At 42.9% G+C, this 26,358-nt stretch overlaps 1 long non-coding RNA gene across 1 annotated transcript; it reads left to right on the forward strand.

The window, feature by feature from the left end:
* Positions 1-4,282: 4,282 nt before the first annotated feature.
* On the forward strand, positions 4,283-15,612 carry LOC144369628 (uncharacterized). Its single transcript, XR_013429419.1, has 2 exons — positions 4,283-4,396; positions 15,524-15,612. It is a non-coding gene; the product is annotated as an uncharacterized LOC144369628 (long non-coding RNA).
* The last annotated feature ends 10,746 nt before the right edge of the window (positions 15,613-26,358 follow it).

The following is a 26,358-nucleotide window of genomic DNA, read 5'->3' on the forward strand; positions in this document are numbered from 1 at the left end:
TACCACTGAGCTACCACAGCCACATGTCTTTCTTTTGGTGGAGAGTTTAATTAGCAAGAAGCCACCCCTCCAGGACCCTCTTGCTAAGGCCTTCCCCTCCAGACCCTGCCTCTCCTCTAGACCCCACCTATATTCTATGGCCCTGCTTGTCCTCCTGAACCACCCTTTCCCCTCCTTCCTACCCTGCCTATCCTCTAGGTCCTACTCATGTTCCAGGGCCTGTCCCTTCCTCAGGTCCCACCCCTCTGTGAAGCCCTGCCCCCTTGTGACTCATTCTCCCCCTCCTTCAGACCCTGTCTCTCCTCCAGATCTTTCCCTTCTTCCTGTCCTGCCCCTCCTGCAGACCTCACCCCTCCTCTTTAAAAAAATATTTTTCTGTTGCACATGGACACAATGCCTTTATTTTGTTTATTTATTTTTATGTGGTGCTTAGGTTTGAACCCAGTGCCTCACACATGCTAGGCAAGTGCTCTACCACTGAGCCATAACCCCAGCCCAACCTTCCTTCTCTTTAAGACCTTGACTCTTCTCCAGACCCCACTTATCTTCCAGGCACCCCCCTCCTCCTGACCTTGATCCCCCTCCTCCAGACTCTGCCCCTGCTAGTCTAGGATGAGCAGCTCCCTGGCTGCTGTGCTAATTGGCAGTATATTTGTAATGGTGCACAAATAACATCTTTTGTATAAACAATGACATCCTGCATTGGATGAATTATCTTGACTAGTATCAAAATTTGATATACCATAAAAAATTTAGAAAAGTCACCTTTCTCTCTCTTTTATTCTCTATAGATCATGAACATTTGAAATAAAATTAGAATTTGTTATAGGGCAGATGACAGCCAGCCTTGAGCCCTGATGATCCCAGGATCCCATCCAGTGGGAGAACTCTAAGTATCAGTCCAAGCTTTTCTATGCTAATTGATTCATTTATTTTTCTTATTTTAGAGTTATTTTGCTATGTAATTCCCCATGGCCTTTGGTTCTGTGTAATAGGTTTTTGCTATTTAATTTTTAATTAATATTTTTTCAATTTTCTACAGAATTTTTAAAATATTTTTTTAGTTGTCAGTGGATCTTTTTATTCTATTTATTTTGTTTATTTATATGTGGTGCTGAGGATTGAACCCAGGGCCTAACACATGCCAGGCAAATGCTCTGCCTTTGTGCCACAACTCTAGCCCTGTATAGGATTTTTATTTCGGTGAACTTCTATTTTTTATTCATTTTCTATTTAATTACACCAATAAGGAATATTTTAAAAATTTCTTTTAGCTTACTTTGTTTTTGATTGAGAGAATTGTTTTGTTTGAGAGAATTGTCTTGTTTGGAAAGGCTCATAATCAAATGATTTTAATTAATTTCCATTTATTAAGAAATGTTTGAGACTGGGTGTGCAGCTCAGTGGCAGAGCACTTGCCTGGCATGTGAGAGGCCATGGAGTCCATCCCAGCACCACATACACACAGAAGATGTCTTTGACAGGACTCAAGCATGAGAGATATAGTTTCAAAAGATCATGTATTGGGGCTGGGGTTGTGACTCAGCAGTAGAGCACTCGACTGGCTTGTGCGAGGCCATGGGTTTGATCCTCGGCACCACATAAAAATAAGTAAATAAAACAAAGGCATTGTGTTGAACTACAACTAAAAGAAAAAATTTTTAAAAAAGATCATGTATTTACACATATACACATATACCAAAGTGCCTCTTCCAAATTCATATGAAATTATTCTAAGAAAATTTCAAATCAGTTTTAAAAGAGAAGAGGGATGATGATATTTTTAATGTTAACTATTGATATTTCATGATATTTAAAACCACTATAGATGAAATCTCCTGAGATGCAAATCATTACAAAATGTAAGAGACAGGTCAGTAGTTGCTTTTTTTTAATTCAGATACATTTACTAAAAGTAAGCTTTTTTAAAAAAAGATTTTTTTTTCAAATTTAGAAAGCATTTCCATATGTCCTATTAAAGTTCTATATTCATCAGAAAGTTATCTTATTCCTTGCATACAAAGGGATGGGCCTTCTAATGAACATGATACTTTATGTTGTCAGAAATTCTTGTGGGAGACCTCTTTTAAGTGTTTTGCCTCTGTTCAAAATATCATTTAAAAATGTATCAATTTGCTTTTGATTTCAGAAATTTGTCTTTCTTTTGAAATTATGTATTTATTAGTATTTAGGGTTATTTCATGTAGTAAGTGCCATGATTACATTTTATCCTAATGTTGGTGCCCCTATGTGCTTATAAGGTGACTTTCAGAATGCAGTTGAGTATCTCTCTCATATTTGTTGGATTCATTAGAAAAGTACATGCACTTTTGATCATATTTAAATGGTTGCATTTGAATTATTAGAAGCAGAAATCAGACATGTTAGTATTGTGAGCTGAACAAAGTGCAGGTTTACTTTAATCATTTTGAGGAGGTTGACATAATGGCTTCTGCCTTGTTCTGTACCTGCCATAGTTGTCAGATATCTCACCTGGAGAATTTTTTTTTTTTTGGCACTGGGGATTAAACCCAGGGCCTTGCTTGTGCTATGCAAGCCCTGAACTACATATGTCCCCAGTCTTTGTTACAATTTCATTCTGAGACAGGGTCTAGCTGAATTGCTAATGTCAGCCTCAAATTTGTGATCCTTCTGCTTTATCCTCCCAAATAGCTGAGATGACAGGCATGAGTCAAAGTGCCTGGCTTGTCCTGGAGGATTTTGATGTCAGTATCATGTTTCCAATGTGTTAATAATTTCCTAAGCTAGATTATGTTCATATCATATGTTTCTTATCAATAGTCAATAAAGCCTTTTTGTTGTTTTTTGATGGTATGCTTAATGTGAACATGGTTTATGATGTGACACCACTGTTTATGGTGATCTAGCTATGCAATACACTGTAAGAAGAGTATTTTGATTCTGAGAGTCTCAAGTGTTTTAGGTCCAACATGTTTCCTTAAGAGGAGTGATTATTCATTTTCTATTTGATTATAAAAATAAGACAAATTCATTTTTTTGTGGTTCTGGGGGTTGGTCCTAGGGACTCCTGCATGCTAGGAAATCTTTCTACATCCCCAGCTTTATGGATCCTTTAGTTGTCATTAACTTCATGATGTGCTAGTGACAATAAAATTACTTAGAAGTTCAACTAGAGTTAGACTCATACAAGAGTGTGGGAATCCCTAGCTCCTTGTGATTTCTAAAAGGTAAAGTGTTTTCTCACAACACAGCAGCATCTAATATAATTTCTGGACCAAGCCGACACCTCTGCTTCTCTTGGCTCACCACTTCCTGCAGAGTTCTTGGAGGAGATGACTATTTCTTTGACTATTTGTCCCAGTCACAAATATTTGATCATATTGCTGCTAAAAAGGTATGCATAGAAATAAAATAGAGACAAGTATTCTTTGGGATAAATGATTCAGACACAGTGAGTCAATTTGGATTAGGACTTTTTAAATATAAAGTCACTCTTTCAGGAAAGTTAAACCAGGAGTTGAAATAGAATCTCTAAAATGTCATTTTTTTTCCTCCTCTATTGATCAAGTTTTAAGAAGGCAAACCTAGAACCTAGTGGCAGCATAAAAATATAAGGAGTTTACTTATGTTATTACTTCAACATGAAATATGTAAAAGAAGCACATACTTTGAATTTTATGTTAGTTTGAACTATTTGATTTTTGTGTTATGAATGTTCATAATAAAATACAGAACTAGCTAAGAGTGTCAGTTACCAGTAATTAACTGTATGAATAATTAAACAAGTAAGTGTTTGAGAAAATATAACCATGTCCTAAGGTTTTACTTTAGAGTAGTTTAATTTTTTTTTTTTTTTTTTTTTTTTTTTTTTTTTGGTGTGGAGGTACTGGGGATTGAATCTAGGGACACTTAATCATTGAGCCACATCCCCAGCTCTTTTTTATATTTTATTTAGAGGCAGGTTCTCACAGAGTTACTTAAGACCTGACTAAGTTGCTGAGGCTGGCTTTGAATTCAAAATCCTCTTGCCTCAGCCTCCCAAGATGCTGAGATTACAGGCATGTGCCACCATGCCAGGCTTAGTTTTATCTTTATACAGAGATTGAAAAGAAAGTGCAGATATTTCCCAGGTAGCCTCAATCTGGTTTCTTCCCTTGTTATGACTTGGGTGAGCTGTCTCTAAAGTGTTAACATCTTAGACCATTTTTCATGAAGAAAAAATAATGGTATGTTAACATTAACTGAAGTCACATATCCTTTGGATTCTCAGTTCTGTGTCTTCCTGTTCTAGGGTCCCATCTAGGAGCCAACATGACATCCAGTCATCATGTCTCCATAGACTTCTCTTGGGGTGACAGTTTCTATGAACTTCCTTGTTCTGATGACCTTGAGAGCATTGAGGACGACTTGTCAGGTATTTTTATAATTTTTTTTTGAATTTTCCTTTTTTCATATTTAAACTGGGGCTGTGGGTCTGGGGGAGGCAGGTCACAGAGGTGAAGAGCTGCTTTGTCATCTTTTGTCCTTATTGTCATATTAGTATTGACTGTGTTAACCTGGCTGAGGCAGTGCCTTTCAGGTTTCCTTGTGTTTGTCATATTTAGCCTGGGGCTATTGGATTGGGGAAAGCTGGTCACTGAGATGAAAAGCAGCTCTATCATCTGATGCCCTCAAGGTGAAATGGTAGTATTGATTGTGCTCACCTGCTTGAGGAAGGGCCTTTCAGGTTTCTTACTGTGATGTTACTCTTTTTTTGCATGTCCACATTGTCTGTTCTTCTGGAGGAAGTCATAATGCAGAGCCCATGCTTAGGGATCAGAGAGTTAGCTCTACCTCCTTGATGACTGTGTCTCTCTCAATTATATGAAATTCTTCTGCACAAGAGGTTTCTATTCAACCTCATTTGTTTGTGTATTCAGTCATTTATATATATCAGTCATCTGGATAGTTTCCTTAAGCTGTTTTTTGTTCTCCCCTGCCCTTTTTAAATACTACTTTGCTGCTCAATTCATCCCTACTTTAACCATTGGGAATTCTTTCCATTGGAGATTTTTCCATTATCTCCTGTTGTCCTTTAACATATTTTCTGGTTTTGTCTCAAATTTTTTTCTTTCTGATATTTAAATTACCCTGACTTATATATTTACTGTCTTACTCTTAGTATCAGCCATTTCTTCAAAGAGTCCTGGCTCCTTTGATTAGAGAGTGATAATAAAATCTTTCATCTGGCAGGGGCTGTGGCTCAGTGGTAGTGCACTCATCTGGCATGTGTGAGGCACTGGGTTTGATCCTCAGCACCACATAAAAATAACAAATAAAATAAAGATCTTTAAAAAAGTCTATAAAACATATTTCATCTTGCATCTTAATCCACACAACTGACAATGCAAACAAGTGTATATGTATTCTAATCTTTTCATATCCCCTAGTTATAACTATGTTTATGTGGAACTATCTGTAAATGTTTTAAGCAAAATGTGAGTTTATACTGATCTGCAGTCTGTGGATTCTGACTCCTTATGACATATATCCTTCTGCCTTCACCCCTTGTTTATCATAACACCTCATCTAGCTCCCAGTTTCTGCCACATAAAAAATTCATTGTTTCATTATGAGCAATGAATTTATTATTGCTCCAGATTATGGGCTTTGACATAATAAGAAATACACATTCAGGGCTGGGGATGTGGCTGAAGCGGTAGCACGCTTTCCTGGCATACGTGCTGCCCGGGTTCGATCCTCACCACCACATTCAAACAAAGATGTTGTGTCCGCCGAAAACTAAAAAAAAAAAAGATATACACATTCAGCCTCTGCACCTAGTTCCTGGTACAGCACTCCTAAAATCTTCATATTTTCTGAGTGACAGAGGTATTAGTAGCAGTTTTTGTTTTAATATTGATTCTTTTACCTTGGTTATTTGCACAGAGCTCCTAAATCCTGTAGAATCTCCTGAGGGTCTAGGAGGGGCTTGTGCTTTAATAAGGACTTTTGGTGAACTCTGAGGCAGCTTCAGGATGGAGGATGGTCATGAGAAAAACCACAGAAAGGGTGGTGCACCCCAATTCCATGTACATGGAGACTCCTGTGCTGGGAGGCTCCTGGGCCTCATCCTGCACAACTTTTCCTCTGTATTTGGTCTTTTCTAGAATGTCATAAAAGGTAAACCATACAGCATGTAGCCTCTTCAGCCTGGCTTATTTTACTTAGTAGTGTACCAGGTAGGATTTATCTATGTCTCTGTGTAGGCTGGCAGTTCATTCCTTTATATTCTGTGTTGGTTATGCATTCAGCTATGGGAGGACGTTCTTATTTATGATCTGATCAGCCTCATAGAGCTGCCATGCATAATTACATGCTAGTTTTGTTTTGAAATACCTTTTCAAAGAATTTCTCTAAATGAGGATAATTTATAGGGACACTGTTGGGTCATAGATTGGACTTTTTTGCTTTGGGAAGAACTGGCACATCATCTTCCAAAGTGGCCATGCCACATGTTCTCCTAGTAATGCCTGAGACTGCTGGTATCTCACATCCTGCAGCTGTTAGTGCACTGCTGTTTCTTAGAGTTCAGCAGTTCTAATAGCTGTGTCATACTACCTCACTATTGTTTTAATTTATGATTCCCTGATGATATGGGATGCTGAACATAATTTTGTATAACTATTTGCCATGTTTTACAGAGTAGGAAAAAATTGTGTGTGTGTGTGTGTGTGTGTGTGTGTGTGTGTGTGTATGTGTGTGTGTGTGTGTAGTGCTGGGGATTGAATCTCAGGCCTCACATAAACTAGGCAAGTGCTCTACCACTGAGCTATAGCCCATCCTCTAAAAACTTTCCTAGGCTGCACTCAAGTTTGCAATCTTCCTGCCCCAGCCTTTTGAGTAATTGGGATTGTTGGCCTGCAACAGTGCACTTTGTAAAAATTTAACTTTATAAAGTTCATGTTATTGGTATTTTTTTTCAGTCAGTTGGTATTTGGTATTGTGAGTTAAAACTCATCATCAAGGACTGGGGAAGTAGCTCAGCATTAGAAAGTTTGTATAGCATGTGTGAGGCCCTGCATTCAACCCCTCATACCAGAAACAAATATACACTACCATCACTAAATCTAAGATCACATAGATTTTCTTATTTTTTTTTCAGATTTCTTTTAGTTTTACCACATTTTAGTTATGGACTATTATGAATTAATTTTTGTAGGAGTTTCTGTTTTTGTCTACATTCATTTCACTCAACATGGTTTGAATAACTTGTTCAATCACCATTTCTTAAAAAAACAAGGATACTGGGTTTCATTTTAGTTTGAATTTCCAAAATCATGGCCTTGAGTAATGTAGATACAGTACTGAATTTCATCCATTCCTCAGGAATGTCAGGGGGTGCCCATACACCACTGAATTGAAGCATTCTGCTCTATTTTAGCTAAAATATGCAAACATATGTTGAATAACCAGAATAGTGAATTTCTGAGGTTGTGCATCAGGACTAGTTAGTGGCACAGCTCTCTGCAACACTAAACAAGCTAATCAATCAATAGAATCCAAGCTCAGGATGCATTTGCAACCTGAGGAAAGATAGGAAATTAAAATTGGGATGGGGGTATGAAGCTGTAGCATAATGTCCTCTAAGCTAATCAGAGGTGAGACATAGGGGCCCTAATGGCAGCCACCTCCAGGTTCTCCCCTAGATGTGGTTCTTTGGGGATCCTGGAGTTGCCTCCATGTTTGTCTGTTGTTCCCCAGGAAGCTCCTATGAACAAAGATGCAGGCCTGGGTTGTTGTGCTTGCATTTTTCTGAGTTTACCACCCACATCCAGAACTTTTTAATCTCTTTCCATAGGCAGCAATTGCATTCTGAGCCTGAGTTTATCAGCTGCATTTACAGGTGTTTCTATTCAGAATTCACTTTTCCCCCTGTGAGGTGTGCAAAGTTAAAGGCAGTCCAGGGTCCAGACCACAGTAGAGATCTGGGGGAGCTCAGAGACACCAGGGCCTCTGTGGAATGGATTCATAGCAGTTATGCTATTTGTTCACCCATTGAAGCACATCCTGATTGCTTAAGGTATTTGGGGCATTGTGAATAGAACTGCTATATGTAATTGCCTGCTGTTATCTAGATATACATTTTTGAGGCAGTTTTCTATATTTTTAGGACCATATGGTGACACCATGTCTAACTTTGGGGAAAATGGCCATTTTTTTTGATAGTGGTGAGCTGTTGTGTGCTGTACCAGCAATGCATAAGAGTTCCTGTGGCTGCTCATCATCCTCATGGTTGATACTGCGCTTAGTAAAGACCTTAGCAGCTTAGTAGTTGTGCAGTGCACCTTGGGGTCTTAGTTTGTGCTTTCCTCATGACAGGTGATACTAGGAGTCATTTCTATGCTTCTTTGCCATCTTGTATCTTTCTTGTGCATTGTCTGTTTAGATCTTTACCCATTATGTTGTGTTATTGTTGAGTGTGTTACTATATTTGGTACACAAGTTTGTTTTAGACATATACTTTCCAACATTTCCCCCAGTCTTTGACTTGTCTTTTTATTTCCTTAATATGATTTTTTTTTAACAGAACAGTTTAATACAGTCCACATTATCAGGTTTTTCTTTCAAGGTTTTGTTGTTGTTATTGTTTGTTTGTTTGGTAGCAGGGATTGAACCCAGGGGTGCTTAACCACTGAGCCACATCCCCAGCTTTCATGGATTTTTTTTTTGGGGGGGGCTGTATTTAGAACCTCATCATGAAACATGTGGTCATGCACATCTTCTATGGTTTTACAGTTTCCCATTTTAAATGCAAGTCTAGAGAGTATTTTGATAGGTTTCGGCATGCATATGTGTGGCTTCTTGAAGTGGGTCCTTTTGCAGTCAGTGCTGTCTAGTTTAGGTTTAAAAACAGTTTGTTGGGAATTTATGGAATGCACTGAATCTTCAGGTCAGGTTTGAGATAATTTCATCTTAATTATATTGAGACCTGAAAAAGTATATCTGCATTTATTTATATTTCATTTGATTTCTTTCTAAACATTTCAAGAATTTCTGAAAGAATGATTATACTTTAAGACTTACATGAAAGTACTTCAAATTTGGGGTCTCTATTTGAAATATTAATGTTTTAAAATTTTTCTTATTCCAGTTTACAAATTTCATTGTTTCCTCTACATGATTGCTAAAATCAATGAAATTTTGTCTATGGGCCATGTATTTTGCTGCTTGCTATCTCCATTCATTCTGATCAAGACATAGGATGGTAGGCTTATTTTCTTTTTGATTTCCAAAATCATGACCTGGGATAGTCAGAACTATGAATTTTAGAGCTTCACTGTGCCTAGCACAAGGGGGTGCAGCTCTGAACAGTGAACACCCAGCATCCTGCACTGTCTACAGTGGCTAGCAGGGGGCCACTTTCTCTGATCAATTGCTTTTGGGGGCTGTGTTCTGTGCTCTAATCGAACTTCCTTCTCCTGGGGACTCACCTGAGAGATGCCACATCTAGGGACTCCTAGGGGCTCTATCTAAGTTGTACACCAGTGGGGTTTTTTTTTTTAAACCTGGGGACACACCTAGAAAGATATCATGGCCTGGGAATGCCTGGTGGATATATCTATGGTGAGGACCAGAGCTTCCTTCTCCTTGGCACCTACCCATGGAGACTCCACTGTGGATTCAGGATGACTGAGGTCCATGTGAGGAAAACATGAGGAAGAAGCTTCCTGTGCACTGCCTGGTGTGCTGAGAAGTAAGTTCTGCCATGTTCTTTACTTTCTCAGGTTAGGGTTAGGGTTAGCAGAATTTATTTTACAACAGTATTTCTTTTTTTTTAATATTTATTTTTTACTTTTCGGTGGGCACAACATGTTTATTTATTTTTATGTGGTGCTGAGGATTAAACCCAGCACCCCAGCGCATGCCAAGCGAGTGTGCTAAGGCTTGAGCCACATCCTCAGCCTCACAACAACAACAGTATTTCTTACTGAGGCTTTGGCTGCTCATTATCATGGTATGTCAATGCATTTTGTGTGGCTTGAGTGTCTAAGGACACAAATGCCCCCTCAAGGTGGTGTAGGGAGGGACCAGTGCCTGGAGTCTCACTGGGGCCTGAGAATAAGAGCTCATGAAAATGCAGTAAGTAGCTCTCAGGAGCCTCTAGGGTGAGAGATGTAAAGATTATGATGGATTGCAGTACCCTGAATCCTGGGTAACTACAGAATCCTTATTGCAGTTACCAGAGTCTTTTGAAGTGAGGGCAGCATGGGTCAAATGACAAACTGTACTACTCATAATTCTTGGGGACCTGCAGCTTGCTGAGACCTCTGCAGAGAGGGCTGTACTGACAAAAAATCAAACTATGCTGCCAATTACTTTTGGGTGCCTCCTCTTCCCAGGTGCCTCTGGGGGTGAGAATTGTAAGAGCAGAATACCAGACTTCAATGCTCAGAATCTCTGGGGATGCCTACATATCCTGTAACCCTGTAAGTCCCAGATGATTTGGTGATTATGGTTTTGTTGGTAGAGCTCACTTCCTAGAAGCTCCAGGGTCCCAGGGAAAGCATGGGGTCTTCAGCTCCTGTGATCCTTAGCAGGAATGTGCAGGGATTAGAGACTGCAGCTTCTAGAAGAATCCTCTGTGGTGAGTGGGCAAACCACTGAACTGCATTACCCACAATCCTAAGGGGGAACTTTAGTTTCAGAATTTTCTGCAGTGAGTAGGAAAAACACAGGACTAAATTACACACAAATCTCGGTGCCAGCAGCTCTCAGGATCCTCTGTTGTGAAAACTGTTGGACTGAGAACTTAACTACAGTATCCATAATCCTTGGTGGGGTGTGTTGCCCAGGTGAGTATGCAGCCTGCAACTTCCAGAGGCCTCCCAAGTTAGAGTTCTGCATTATGCAGGTCAGACTACACTACTTACAATTCCTGGGGACACACTGGTGAGTGTGCAGCCTGCAATTCCAGGAGGCTTCCACAGTGAGGTCTTCAGTACCAAGGCAAGCATGTGGCCTTCAGTTCTCATGGCCCTTGCAGGAGGGGCATGTAGGCAAAACACTGGACTACCTTATCCAGAATCCTCAGGGGGAATTGCAGTTCCCAGGACCTGCAATAATGAGGGCTTCAGGGTAGGGAGCTGAACTATACTACCTAGAATTCTTGGAGGTGCCCCGTGTCCATGTGGCCTGGAACTCTCAGAGGCTTCCACAGTGAGGGCTTTGGAGGTAGAGGGCAAGACTATACTACCCAGAATCCCTGGGGGCCTGCAACTCCCAGACACCTTCCTTTTGAATACCGCTGGGGCAAACTTTGTATTGCACTACACAGACTCCTCAGGGGTGTCTAGGTAGGCTTATGCTACAGAAACCCCGAGAACCCTGAATCTGTGTAGCCTGCAGCTCCCAGAGGCATTCATGGTGAGAGCTGGACAGGCAGGACAGACTGAATGATCTAGAATGCAATCATAGGCTACTGGGAATTTGGTCTGAGCTCAGGTTCTTCTACCCTCCTACAGTGATCACCCTGGGCTGGGAATTACAGATTTTCTTAAAACCCCTGATTCTGAATTGGAGCAGTCCCTGGCTAAGTCACTCTGTCTCAAAGACTACATGTCCCAGAAGACTCTGAGGTGGTCTGTTTCTGGCCTCTGCCCTTGGGCTGAGGGTCTAAACTCCCTGTAGCTACCTCCCTCTGTGCCTCTGCCTGCCTTTCTCAGGCTGCTGTAACATTTTGCCTGGTGGAATGCAGTGAGAGTGTCTCCTGGACTCCATTTCTCCTTTTCTGAGATTCCACTCCTCAGGTCCACAGCCAGACCTAGTTAGAGCAGTGGGAACATATTTTATTCAGTAACTGCTGAGGGTGGAAGAAGGTGCTGACATTCACCAGGAAGCCAGGAAAGGCCCCGCCTCTGAGCTGGGAGGAGCTCCTGCACAGCGCATGGCCAAAGGGGCGTGGTCAAAAGGGGCAGGGCCTTGCCACCATCTTTAATGCTGCCTCCTTGAGAGTGAGGAGCTGACTTCCCCCTCAGGACCAACCCGGGTGAGCCCCAGTCCTTGGAGAGCTCCCTTCTCAGAGCAGATTGAGAGAGACACCCAGGTTGTGGACTCTCGTGGGTCATGCCTCCAGGGACTCACGGAGCTCCCTTCTCCTCAGAGCAGCCTCAGCATTGATTCTTGGCTTAGGGACTTTTGTGAGTTGTGTCTCTAGGGATGCCTGGGGTTTCCTTCTCCTCAGCAGCCTGAGAGAGACACTGGGTGTGGGGACCCTCGTAGGCCACATCTCTAGGGGTGCCTGAGGCTCCCTTCAACTCAGAGTGGCCTGAGGGAGACGTCTGGTGCTGGCACCCTCTTGGGTCATGTCTCTAGGGATGCCCAGGGTTCTGTTCTCCTCAGAGCAGCCTGAGGTAGATGCCTGGTGTGGGGACCATTTTGGGTCACATTCTAGGGACACTGGTGGGCTCCCTCATCCTTACAGCAGCCTGAGGGAGATGCCAGGCCTGGGGAGCCTCGTGAGTCAGGTCTCTAAGTTGCCCTGGGTTCCCTTCTCCTCAGAGCTGCCTGGGGCATTGCCAGGGTTGCTGGGTGTGGCCGAAGGGGGCATGGCCAACCAGGGGCGGGGCCTCACCGCCATCTTTAAGGCTGCCTACTTGAGAGTGAGGAGCTGGCTTCCCCCTCAGGACCAATCCAGGAGAGCCCCAGTCCTCGGAGTGTTGGGTCACTCCATAGGGAGGGGCAGAGCTCACTTCTCAGAGCAGATTGAGTCCCCAGGTTGGGGACTCTCATGGGTCATGCCTCCAGGGACTCATGGAACTCCCTTCTCCTCTGAGTAGTCTCAGTGGACTCTTGGCTTAGGGACTTTTGTGAGTCATGTCTCTAGGGATGCCTGGGGTTCCATTCTCCTCAGAGCAGTCTGAGGGAGACGCCTGGTTTGGGGACCCTCGTGGGTCACATTCTAGGGACACTGCGGGGCAGCCTCATCCTTACTGCAGCCTGAGGGATATGCCAGGCCTGGGGAGCCTCGTGGGTCACGTCTCTTAGTAGCCCTGGGTTCCCTTCTCCTCAGAGCTGCCTGGGGCGGTTGCCAGGGTTGCTATGCTTGGCCAAAGGGGGCGTGGTCAATCAGGGGTGGGGCCTCACCGCCATCTTTAATGCCGCCTTTTTGAAAGTGAGGAGCCTGCTTCCCCCTCAGGACCAACCCGGGAGAGCCCCATTCCTGGGAGTGTTGGGTCACTCCACATGAAAGGGCAGAGCTCCCTTCTCAGAGCAGATTGAGAGAGACCCATGTTGGGGACTCTCGTGGGTCATGCCTACAGGGGCTCACGAAGCTCCCTTCTTCTCAGAGCAGCCTTAGCGGGGACTCTTGGCTTAGGGACTTTTGTGAGTCATGTCTTAGGGATGCCTGGGGCTCCCTTCTCCTCACATTGGCCTGAGGGAGATGGCAGATGTGGGGAGCCTTGTGGGTCGCAGCTCTGTGTAGGCCCTGCGTTTTCTCTTCAGAGTGGCCTGAGGGAGATGCCTGGTGTGTGAACCCTCATGGTTGTGGTTTATGTCTCTTTGGATGCCTGGGGTTCCCTTCTCCTCCGAGTAGCTTGGGGAGATGCCTGGCTTGGGGACCCTCATGGGTTATATTTTTAGGGAAGCCAGGTGTTTTTTGCTCAGAGCAGCTTGAGGAGATGCGTAGCATGGGGACCCTCATGGGTCATGTCTCTAGGGACACCTGTGATTCCTTTTTCCTCAGAACAGCCTCAGAGAGATGGCTCAGAAGCTTCTGGCAGCTCTGGCAGCCAGTGAGGGGATGGTGGGAAGCATGAGGAGCAAACCCTGTCCTGGACCTGAGAGCTGAGGGCAGCCTTGGCTGTCAGCCCCACTCTGTCCTTCACAATTTCATCCTGGCTCCCTGTGCAGCAGTGACCCTTCCTTAGGCTATGACCCTCATCATCTTAATATAGTGACCCAGGGTGGTTTCTAGGGAACCTAGCAGGGAGGAAGGGGGAATGTGTAGGGAGGGAGGAATGTACAGCCTAAGTGAAGGAGACCCCAGTCCACTTCCTTGTTTTCTTTAGTGTTTAAATGGTTTGCTTTTTCTTGCAGTGTTAAAATAGTAGAAAAAAATTGAAAAGTACATATCTTAACAGCCCACTATATTATTTTAAAAAAATTTTTTAGCGGCTGGGGATGTAGCTCAAGCGGTAGTGCGCTGGCCTGGCATGCGTGCGGCCCGGGTTCGATCCTCAGCACCACATACAAACAAAGATGTTGTGTCCGCTGAGAACTACAAAATAAATATTAAAAAATTCTCTCTCTCTCTCTCTCTCTCTCTCTCATCTCATCTCTCTCTTAAAAAAATTTTTAATTTTTATTTTTGTATACTGGGGATTGAACTCAATACTTATCTTTTTGTTGTTGTTGTTGTTGTTGCTGAGCCATATCTCCAGCCCTATTTTGTATTATAGAGACAGGGTTTTACTGAGGTGCTTCATGCCTTGCTTTTGCTGAGGCTGGTTTTGAAGTTGAGATCCTTCCGCCTTAGCCTTTTGAGCCGCTTTAGTTCTAATATATTACTTCTAACAAAGCCAGAATGTATTTAAAAAAATCTCATGTTTTTTGTGGAACCGAACTCATGAACCACATTTTTCTTTTTCTTTAATCTCTGCTTAGTTTTTTTTTCAATTTTTTTTAGTTGTAGAAGGGCACAATATATTTATTTTTATGTAGTGGTGAGGATCAAAAACAGTGCCTCACACATGCTAGGCAAGTGCTCTACCATTGAGCTACCACAGCCACACATTTTTCTTTTGGTGGAGAGTTTAATTAGCAAGAAGCCACCCCTCCAGGACCCTCTTGCTAAGGCCTTCCCCTCCAGACCCTGCCTCTCCTCTAGAACCCACCTATATTCTATGGCCCTGCTTGTCCTCCTGAACCACCCTTTCCCCTCCTTCCTACCCTGCCTATCCTCTAGGTCCTACTCATGTTCCAGGGCCTGTCCCTTCCTCAGGTCCCACCCCTCTGTGAAGCCCTGCCCCCTTGTGACTCATTCTCCCCCTTCTTCAGACCCTGTCTCTCCTCCAGATCTTTCCCTTCTTCCTGTCCTACCCCTCCTGCAGACCTCACCCCTCCTCTTAAAAAAATATTTTTCTGTTGCACATGGAAACAATCCCTTTATTTTGTTTATTTATTTTTATGTGGTGCTTAGGTTTGAACCCAGTGCCTCACACATGCTAGGCAAGTGCTCTACCACTGAGCCATAACCCCAGCCCAACCTTTCTTCTCTTTAAGACCTTGACTCTTCTCCAGACACCACTTATCTTCCAGGCCCCCCCTCCTCTTGACCTTCCATCCCCCTCCTCCAGATTCTGTCCCTGCTAGTCTAGGATGAGCATCTCACTGGCTGCTGTGCTAATTGGCAGTATATTTGTAATGGTGCACAAATAACATCTTTTGTATAAACACTGACATCCTGCATTGGATGAATTATCTTGACTAGTATCAAAATTTGACATACCATAAAAAAAATTTAGAAAATTCACCTTTCTCTCTCTTTTATTCTCTATAGATCATGAACATTTGAAATAAAATCAGAATTTGTTAAAGGGCAGATGACAGCCAGCCTTGAGCCCTGATGATCCCAGGATCCCATCCAGTGGGAGAACTCTAAGTATCAGTCCAAGCTTTTCTATGCTAATTGATTCATTTATTTTTCTTATTTTAGAGTTATTTTGCTATGTAATTCCCCATGGCCTTTGGTTCTGTGTAATAGGTTTTTGCTGTTCAATTTTTAATTAATATTCTTTCAGTTTTCTACAGAATTTTTAAAATATTTTTTTAGTTGTCAGTGGATCTATTTATTCTATTTATTTATTTTGTTTACTTATATGTGGTGCTTAGGATTGAACCCAGGGCCTAACACATGCCAGGCAAATGTTCTGCCTTTGCGCCACAACTCTAGCCCTGTATAGGATTTTTAATTCTGTGAACTTCTATTTTTTATTTATTTTCTATTTGATTACACCAATAAGGAATATTTTAAAAATTTCTTTTAGCTTACTTTGTTTTTGATTGAGAGAATTGTTTTGAGAGAATTGTCTTGTTTGGAAAGGCTCATAATCAAATGATTTTAATTAATTTCCATTTATTAAGACATGTTTGAGACTGGGTGTGCAGCTCAGTGGCAGAGCACTTGCCTGGCATGTGAGAGGCCATGGAGTTCATCCCAGCACCACACACACACAGAAGATGTCTTTGACAGGACTCAAGCATGAGAGAGATAGTTTCAAAAGATCATGTATTGGGGCTGGGGTTGTGACTCAGCAGTAGAGCACTCGACTGGCACGTGTGAGGCCATGGGTTTGATCCTCGGCACCACATAAAAATAAATAAATAAAACAAAGGTATTGTGTTGAACTACAACTAAAAATAAAGAAAAAATTTAAAAAAAGATCATGTATTTACACATATACACATATACCAAAGTGCCTCTTCCAAATTCATATGAAATTATTCTAAGAAAATTTCAAATCAGTTTTAAAAGAGAAGAGGGATGATGACATTTCAAATTTAGAAAGCATTTCCATATGTCCTATTAAAGTTCTATATTCATTAGAAAGTTATCTTATTTCTTGCATACAAAGGGATGGGCCTTCTAATGAGCACGATACTTTATGTTGTCACAAATTCTTGTGGGAGACCTCTTTTAAGTGTTTGCCTCTGTTCAAAATATGATTTAAAAATGTATCAATTTGCTTTTGATTTCAGAAATTTGTCTTTCTTTTGAAATTATGTATTTATTAGTATTTAGGGTTATTTCATGTAGTAAATGCCATGATTACATTTTATCCTAATGTTGGTGCCCCTATGTGCTTATAAAGTGGCTTTCAGAATGCAGTTGAGTATCTCATATTTGTTGGATTCATTGGAAAAGTACATGCACTTTTGATCATATTTAAATGGTTGCATTGGAATTATTAGGCACCTGGGCCTAATCCTGCACAACTCTTCCTCTGTAATTTTGTCTTTTCTAGAATGTCATGAAAGGTAAACCATACAGTATGTAGCCTCTTCAGCCTGGCTTATTTCACTTAGTGTACCAGGTAGAATTTATCTATTTCTCTGTAGGTTCATTCCTTTATATTCTGTGTTGGTTATGCATGTAGGTATGGGAGGACATTTTTTTTTAATTTTAATATTTATTTTTTAGTTTTCTGCAGACACAATATCTTTGTTTGTATGTGGTGCTGAGGATCGAATGCTACCGCTTGAGCCACATCCCCAGCCCTGGGAGGACATTCTTATTTATGATTTGATCAGCATCATAGAGCTGCTATTCATAATTACATACTAGTTTTGTTTTGACATACTTTTTCAAAGAATTTCTCTAAAAGAAGATGACTTATAGGGACACTGTTGGGTTATAGATTGGACTTTTTGCTTTGGGAAGAACTGGCACATCATCTTCCAAAATGGCCATGCCACATGTTCTCCTAGTAATGCCTGAGACTGCTGGTATCTCACATCCTGCAGCTGTTGGTGCACTGCTGTTTCCTCAGTTCTCAGCACTGCATATAAATAAATAAAAGTCCATTGATTATTAAAATTTTTTTAAATGAGCAATTGAGTTGTGTGTCTTTGGAGTGAGACCTCTGAAACCATGAGCAGCAAATAAGCTTTTCCTTTTTAAAATTTTTCTTGTCAGATCTTTTGGTCACAGTGGTGAAAAAGCTGACTAAATCAGTGAATGGGTTTTTGCTATGAATAATCTATACGATTCAGTAGTCTTTGGAGATGGTTTGTTGGGAGAGGAAGTTTGAAATATTTAGAGATAAAGCTGGAAAAGGTTTAGTAAGTTGCAGGTGGAGCTTAATGAGGGATTCTGGTGGGTTCTCAGAAGTCTAAAATGCCAATAGGATTGTAAAAAACAAAGAATGGAGTTGTAAGGTTTCAGAGGAAGAGGACTCTATTGAAATACGACTAGAAGGCATTCATATTACACTCTTGCTAGGAAGTTGTCTACATTTTGCCAGTGTCCTGAGACATTCTATGAGGTGATGAGCTAATTAATCTGGCAAAGGAAATTTCAAGGCAACACAGCATTCAGGTAGTGAGATGGATATTGCTGGTGACCTTTAGTCAAATTTACTATGGATCAGATCAGAAAGCAGAGCAGAAAGATTTTAACAATTTCCACTTTGCCCTGAAAAATGTAAAACTGGGGTGAAGGAAGTTGTTATTGTTCAGGACATTACCACTGCAGAGATGCTAAATTACTTTACCCAGAGACAATATAAAAGATGGCTTGTGGGCATCTTAGGAATTGAAAAGATCTCACCTATCTCTGGCTCAAGGTTATAAAAGTAACAATTCTTTGAGACCATTTGTGCACCTGCTTGAATAAGGGGATTGGGAAGTTGTTTCACCATGCCAAGCACTCAGAGGATACTACAGCCATAGTCATAGAAATCTTGCCTACTGGTTGAGATGGTAAAAGAACTTGGCATCAACCAAGTTGCTTTTTCTATTATCTTCTTTTTTTTTTTTTTTTTTTTGATTGGGGGACATTGGAGTTAGGGAGTTATGGAGGCTTTCACTGAGATTTCAAAGGAAAACCTGGGAGGCCAGAAAAATGGTTAGTTGCTGTGGGTAGCCTCTGAGAGTGTGATATATGAAGTGAGAAGGCAGCTGGAACTGTAGTGGAGACCCCCAAGATTAAGAGATTCCAGTACCATGGAGAGTCTGCCAAGGAAAGCTGTGGGAATCAAACAGATGTATAAGCTGAGAGAGTCTTGTGGGTTGCAACCAGCAAAGCCATAGGGCAGAGCTGCACAAGCCCTTTTGGAGAGAACATCACCATGCCATGTGCCTCAGATGCTGGTTGTGGAACTATAGGTTTTGTGTGCCCAACTGAGTGTTAGTGTTTGTTTGGTCCCACTGGTACCAGTCTTGGATATCAAGAACAGGTCCTTGTTTCCCTGATGTTGAAGATTAAACACCCATGAAATGCTTAGGTAAGCATAGAAACCAAGTTTTATTTAAGAAAGAAATGAAGATAGACTTCTTCAAAGAGAAGGGAGCTCAGAATTGAATGTCTGTGGGGATGGGTGTGTCTTGCTCTTTTATATACCCCAGACCCCCTACATATGTGCCTAAGGGCAGGAAGAAGCAGGAATGTGACCTATCTGGTCCCCCCAGGCTAGGCAGGGTTGTACGCAGATTGCTTTTTTGGCAAAGAAAGCATGTGAGGAGTCAGTACAGTGGGCTTATTTTATATAATTATTCTCTTAACCTTATGTTTCCACCATCCTCATCTATCTCTCCTTGACATCACCCCTTCTTTAAAAGACCCTGTGCTGTTATTTGTTGATTTTTATGTAGCTTGCTTTTGCTTTTTATGGGAGCTCATTGCAGAGAATTTGCCTTGAATCTCAGAAGAGACTTTGGACTTGGCCTTTTGAGTATGCTGGACTCTTGGGCTGGGATGTAGCTCAGTGGCGAAGCATCTGCCTTGCATCCACAAAGCCCTGGGTTTGACCCCTGGTAATAAAAGGAGAGAGGAAGAGAGAGAGAGAGAGAGAGAGAGAGAGAGAGAGAGAGAGAGAGAGAGAAAGAGAAAGAGAAAGAGAAAGAGAAGAGAAGAGGAGAGGAGAGGAGAGGAGAGGAGAAGGGGAGGGGAGGGGAGGGGAGGGAGAGAATGAGACTATGAGAAAATATTGTTTCTTGGAAATGGACTCAAATATTTTGCATTGTGAGTGGACCTGAGCTTTTCTGGGCCAGGGTCAGAATACTATGGTTTAGATATGAAAACTCATGTGGGAGAATATGCAAGAAAGTTTTCAGGTAAAATGATTGGATAGTGACAGCCTTAAACTGATCAACATGTTAATTCACCCATAAGGAAAACTTAATAATTATAGGTAGGTAAAGTGTGGTTGGAGGAGCACTGGAGGCATTCCTTTGGGAATATATTTTTTCCCTGGTTTCTCTTTCCTGTTTCCTGTTTGGCATGTCCTGACCCGCTCTCCTCCTCCATACCTTTGGGTGAGGTGATGGTGTTCTGTCTCACTTCAGGCCCAGAGACATGAATCCACTTTCTGTGAATGGAGACTTTGGAAACTGTGAGTGCCAAATCAAAATTTTTATTCTCTAAAATTGTTCTTGTCACAAATTTTAGACACAGTGACAAAAAAAGCTTACTAAAACAATACTGCCTAGAAATAATATAATAGTGGCCCTTTGACTTTTTATGCTAATGTAATATTCATAAATAGCATCTAGAATTAATTTAATAGCTACCATATAACCTTTAATTGTATTATTATATCAATACTATAGTATCCAAAACTAATATAAGCCTGCACTCTGGTCTTTAATACTGTTTCCACAACTCAGTTCTTATCCTCAATGTCAATCCTATAATGAGTGCACAGTTTTGAGAAAAAGGAAAAAGAAGATTTATTGCTTTGATAGCAAAGGAGAAACACAGGGGACTCCTGTCCCAAAGTCTATGATTCTGCCCATCAGGAACAGAGGCCTTTTAGAGAGATTATTCAAGAGCTACATTGCATGTGTTCTCTGTCTGGAATTGTAATTTACTTGTTAATTTCAGAGATAGTAATTTCTGAGATCTTCTTGTACCATCCCCAAATTCTGTATGACTTAATTCCTGAGGTGGATGTGTGTGTACTTAAGGACAGAGAAATCTTCCTAAATGGGAAAGGTAATCCTCTTTCCCCTGAGATTAGGGAGGGGAGAGATTAGGGAGGAGCAGAGAGAGAAATAAAGAAATATATATATATCAAGTGCTCTACCATTGAGCCACAACCTCAGCCCCAAGAAATATGTCCTTTTAAAAAATAAGTTGGTAGGGGAGGTGGTAGTTTTGGCTCAGTGGTAGAATACTTTCCTAACACATAAAATAAATAAGATAATAGGTATTGTATCCATCTACAACCCAAACCAAAAGAATTTAAAAAAAAATTGGGGTCTCTATTTGAAATATTAATGTTTTAAAATTTTTCTTATTCCAGTTTATAAATTTCACTGTTTCCTCTACATGATTGCTGAAATCAATGAAATTTTGTCTATGGGCTATGTATTTTGCTGCTTGCTATCTCCATTCATTCTGATCAAGACATAGGATGATAGGCTCTATTTCTTTTTGATTTCCAAAATCATGACCTGGGATAGCCAGAAATATGAATTTTAGAGCTTCATTGTGCCTAGCACAAGGGGTTGCAGCTCTGAACAGTGAACACCCAGCATCCTGCACTGTCTACAGTGGCCAGGGGGGGGCCACTTTCTCTGATCAATTGTTTTTGGGGGCTGTGTTCTGTGCTCTAATCAAACTTTCTTCTCATGGGGACCCACTTGAGAGATGCCACATCTAGGGACTCCTAGGGGCTCTATCTAAGGCGTAGACCAATTTTATTTTTTTTAAATCCTGGGAACACACCTAGAAAGATACCATGGCCTGGGGATGCCTGGTGGATATATCTATGGTGAAGACCAGAGCTTCCTTATCATTGGCACCTACCCATGGAGACTATGGATTCAGGATGACTGAGGTCCATGTGAGGAAAACATGAGGAAGAATCTTCCTGTGCACTGCCTGGTGTGCTGAGAAGTAAGTTCTGCCATGTTCTTAACTTTCTCAGGTAATATTTTAGCAGAACTTATTTTACAACAGTATTTCTTTTTTTAATATTTATTTTTTAGTTTTTGGTGGGCACAACATGTTTATTTATTTTTATGTGGTGCTGAGGATCAAACCCAGCACCCCAGTGTATGCCAGGCGAGTACGCTACTGCTTGAGCCACATCCCCAGCCCCACAACAACAACAGTATTTCTTACTGAGGCTTTGGCTGCTCATTATCATGGTATGTCAATGTATTTTGTGTGGCTTGAGTGTCTAAGGACACAAATGCTCCCTCAAGGTGGTGCAGGGAGGGCCCAGTGCCTGGAGTCTCACTGGGGCCTGAGGGTAAGGGCTCATGAAAATGCAGTAAGAAGCTCTCAGGAGCCTCTAGGGTGAGAGATGTAAAGATTATGATGGATTGCACTACCCTGAATCCTGGGTAACTACAGAATCCTCATTGCAGTAACCAGAGTCTTCTGAAGTGAGGGGAGTATAGGTCAAATGACAGCCTGTACTATACATAATTCTTGGGGACCTGCAGCTTGCTGAGACTTCTGCAGAGAAGGCTGAATTGACAAAATATCAAACTATGCTACCAATTACTTTTGGGTGCCTGCTCTGCACAAGAGCCTCTGGGGTGAGAATTGCAAGGGCAGAATACCAGACTTCAATGCTCAGAATTTCTGGGGATGCCTATATACCCTGACCTTGTAAGTCCCATAGGTTTCTGTGGTGTCAGTTTTATTGTTAGAGCACACTACCTAGAATCTCCGGGGTACCAGGGAAAGCATTGGGTCTTCAGCTCCTGTGACCCTCAGCAGGACTGTGCAGGCAAACCCTAGACTGCATTATCCAGAATCGTCAGGGACTACAGCTCCCAGAATCCTCTGTGGTGAGTGGGCAAACTATTGAACTGCATTACTCACAATCCTAAGGGGGAATTTGAGTTTCAGAATTTTCTGCAGTGAGTAGGAAAAACATAGGACTATATTACCCACAAATCTCGGTGCCAGCGGCTCTCAGGATCCTCTGTTGTGAGGACTATTGGACTGAGAGCTTAACTAAAATATCCAGAATCCTTGGTGAGGTGTGTTGCCCAGGTGAGTATGCAGCCTGCAACTCCCACAGGCCTCCCAAGTGAGAGCTGTGCATTATGCAGGTCAGACTACACTACCTACAATTCCTGGGGACACACTGGTGAGTGTGCTGCCTGCAATTCCAGGAGGCTTCCACAGTGAGGTCTTCAGTACCAAGGCAAGCATGTGGCCTTCAGTTCTCATGGCCCTTGCAGTAGGGGCATGTAGGCAAAACACTGGAGTACCTTATCCAGAATCCTCAGGGGGGATCACATTTTCCAGGATCTGCACTAGTGAGGACTGCAGGGTAGGGAGCTGAACTATACTACCTAGAATTCTTGGAGGTACCCATGTCCATGTGGCCTGGAACTCTCAGAGGCTTCCACAGTGAGGCTGTGGAGGCAAAAGGCAAGACTATGCTACCCAGAATCCCTGGGGGCCTGCAGCTCCCAGGCATCTACCTTTTGAGTACTGCTGGATCAAGCTTTGTATTACACTACACAGACTTCCAGGGGTGTCTAGGCAGGCTTGTGCTACACAGATCTAAGAGCTTTGATGGTGAAGTCCACTTAGGTAGGATGGACTGCACATTCCAGAATAATCAATGTCCCACAGCTCTCAGAGACCTCTGTGATCAGGGCTGACTGAGTAGAAATGACTACAATACTCAGAATTCCTGAGGGCTGTGAGCTCTAAGTAGTCACTGTACAGTTGAACATAGCACCAGGCTATAATACCCATGATCCTTGGGGGCTTGCAGCTCCCAGTATTCACTGCAGTGATGGCTGCATTGGCAGAACACCAGACTAAACTGTCCATAATCCCTAGGGATGCCTGAATGACTGTGTAGCCTAAAATTTCTATAGACTGCTGCAGGGGATGGGGGCTGCATTGTAGAAGACTGGATTACACTGCCCAGAATTCTGTGTGGGTGTATGAGGGTGAATGTTCTACTTGAAGCCCCCATAGACTTCTGGAGTGAGGGTTGAATGGTCAGAATGCTAGACTACACTGTTCAGAATCCACTAGGGGTGCCTGAGTAGCCTGCAGCTCACAGAGACCTCTGCAGCTGGGCTGCATTGTAGAATACAAGACTGCACTACCCAGAATCCTGGGGTTATGAGGGTAAATGTGCTACTTGTAGCCTCTGGCTTCTGTGGTGAGGGCTGCATGGGTAGAACACCAGAGTCCACTTCTAGGGTCCTCCAGGGTGCCTGGGCCAGCACATGGCACACAGCTTCCATGGTCCTGAAGGGCAAAGATGGTGTGGGCAGAGCACCAGACTACACTGTCTAGAATCCCTGAGAACCCTGAATCTGTGTAGTCTGCAGCTCCTTGAGGCATCTATGGTGACAGCTGGACAGACAGGACAGACTGAATGACCTAGAATGCTCTCCGAGGCTACTGGGAATTTGGTCTGAGCTTAGGTTCTTCTACCCTTCTACAGTGTTCACCCTGGGCTGGGAATTAACAGATTTTTCTTAAAATTCCTGATTCTAAAATGGGCAGACCCTGGCTAAGTCACTCTGTCTCAAAGACTACATGTCCCAGAAGCCTTTGAGGTGGTCTCTGCCCTTGGGCGCCTGAGTGAGTATGTAGACTCCCTGTGGAAGCCTCCCTCTGTGCCACCTGTCTCAGGCTGCTGCAGCCCTTGGCCTGGTGGAGTGCAGGGAGGAGTTCTCCTGGACTCCATTTCTCCTCTCCTGAGATTCAGCTACTCAAGGTGCCACAGCCAGACCTAGTTACAGCAGGGGGAATAGATTTTATTCAGTGGAAGAAGGCACTGACATTCACCAGGGAGTTGGGAGAGGCTCCGCCTCTGAGCCCTGAGCAGCTCCCTCCTGGAGCATGTGCACATGGCCAAAGGGGCGTGGTCAAGAAGGGGCAGGGCCTCGCCGCCATCTTTAATGCTTCCTCCCTGAGAGTGAGGAGAGCTGGCTTCCCACTCAGGACCAACCAGGGATAGCCCCAGTTCACTGGAGTGTTGGGTCACTCCACAGAGTGGGAGAGAACTCCATTTTCAGAGCAGATTGAGAGAGACACCCAGGTTGGGGACCCTCTTGGGTAATGCCTCCAGGGACTCCCGGAGCTATCTTCTCCTCAGAGCAGCCTCAGCGGACTCTTGGCTTAGAGGCTTCGTGAGTCATTTCTTTGTCCTCAGCGCAGCCTGAGGGGGACGCCCGTCTTAGGGACCCTCGTGTGGCATGTTTCTAGGGTTTACAGGATTTCCCCAATCCTGCCAGGGTTGGGGACCCTCACAGGTCATCTCTCTAAGTAGGCCTGGGGTTCCCTTCTCCCCAGAGTGGTCTGGAGGAGACGCCAGTGTGGGGACTTTCTTGGGTCACGTCTCTAGTGACGCCCAGGGTTCCCCTCTCTTCAGAGTTGTCTGAGGAAGACTCCTGGTGTGGGGAGCCTTTTGGGTTGTGTCTCTAGGGACACCTGGGGTTCCATTCTCCTCAGAGCAGCCTGAGGGAGATGCCTGGTGTGGGGCAACCCTAATTTGTATTATAGATAGGGTTTCACTGAGTTGCTTCCTGCCTTGCTTTTGTTGAGACTGGTTTTGAACTCAAGATCCTTCTGCCTCAGCCTTCTGAGCCGCTTAGGTTTAAATATATTACTTCTTACAAAACCATCCCTCTAGGACCCTCTTGCTAAGGCCTCCCCCTCCAGACCCCGCCTCTTCTCCAGACCCCACTCATATTCTTTGGCCCTGCCTGTCCTCCTCAACCACCTTCCCCCTCCTTCCTACCCTGTCTCTCTACATCCTACTCATGTTCTAGGGCCTGTCCCTCCCTCAGGTCTCACCCATCTGCCAGGCCCTGCACCCTTGTGGCTCATTATACCTCTCCTTCAGACCCTGTTTCTCCTCCAGATCTTTCCCTTCTTCCTGTCCTGCTCCTCCTCCAGACCTCACCCTCCTCTTTTTAAATTTTTTTTTTATTGCACGTGGACACAATGCCTTTATTTTGATTATGTATTTTTATGTGGTGCTAAGGTTTGAACCCATTGCCCCAAACATTCTAGGCAAGCCCTCTACCATGGAGCCATAAATCCAGCCCAATCCTCCTCTTTAAGACCCTGCCTCTTCTCCAGACCCCACCCATCTTCCAGGCTCCCTGGTCCTCCTGATATTCCCTCCATCTCCTCCAGACTCTGTCTCTGCTAGTCCAGGATGAGCAGCTCCCTGGCTGCTGTGCTAATTGGCAGTATATTTGTCATGGTGCACAAATAATGTCCGTTGTGTAAATACTGTCATCCTGCATTGGATGAATTATCGTGACTGTATCAGAATTCGATATACCATAAAATAACTTTAGAAAAGTCACCTTCTCTCATTTTATTTTCTCTATAGATCATGAAATAAAATCAGAATTTGTTAAAGGGCAGATGACAGTCAGCCTTGAGCCCTGATGATCCCAGGATCCCATCCAGTGGAGGAACTCTAAGTACCAGTCCAAGGTTTTGTATGCTAATTGATTCATTTTCTTATTTTAGAGTTATTTTGTAATATAATTCCCCATGGCCTCCAGGTTTCCAGTTCTGTGCAGTAGGTTTTTCCAATTCAATTTTTGATTAATATTCTTTCAGTTTTCTTCAGAATTTTTAAAATATTTTTTTTAGTTGTCAGTGGATCTTTTTATTTTATTTACTTATTTTGTTTATTTATATGTGGTGCTGAGGATTGA

Source organism: Ictidomys tridecemlineatus, chromosome 12, assembly GCF_052094955.1.
Source record: "Ictidomys tridecemlineatus isolate mIctTri1 chromosome 12, mIctTri1.hap1, whole genome shotgun sequence".
NCBI classification, from domain to species: domain Eukaryota; kingdom Metazoa; phylum Chordata; class Mammalia; order Rodentia; family Sciuridae; genus Ictidomys; species Ictidomys tridecemlineatus.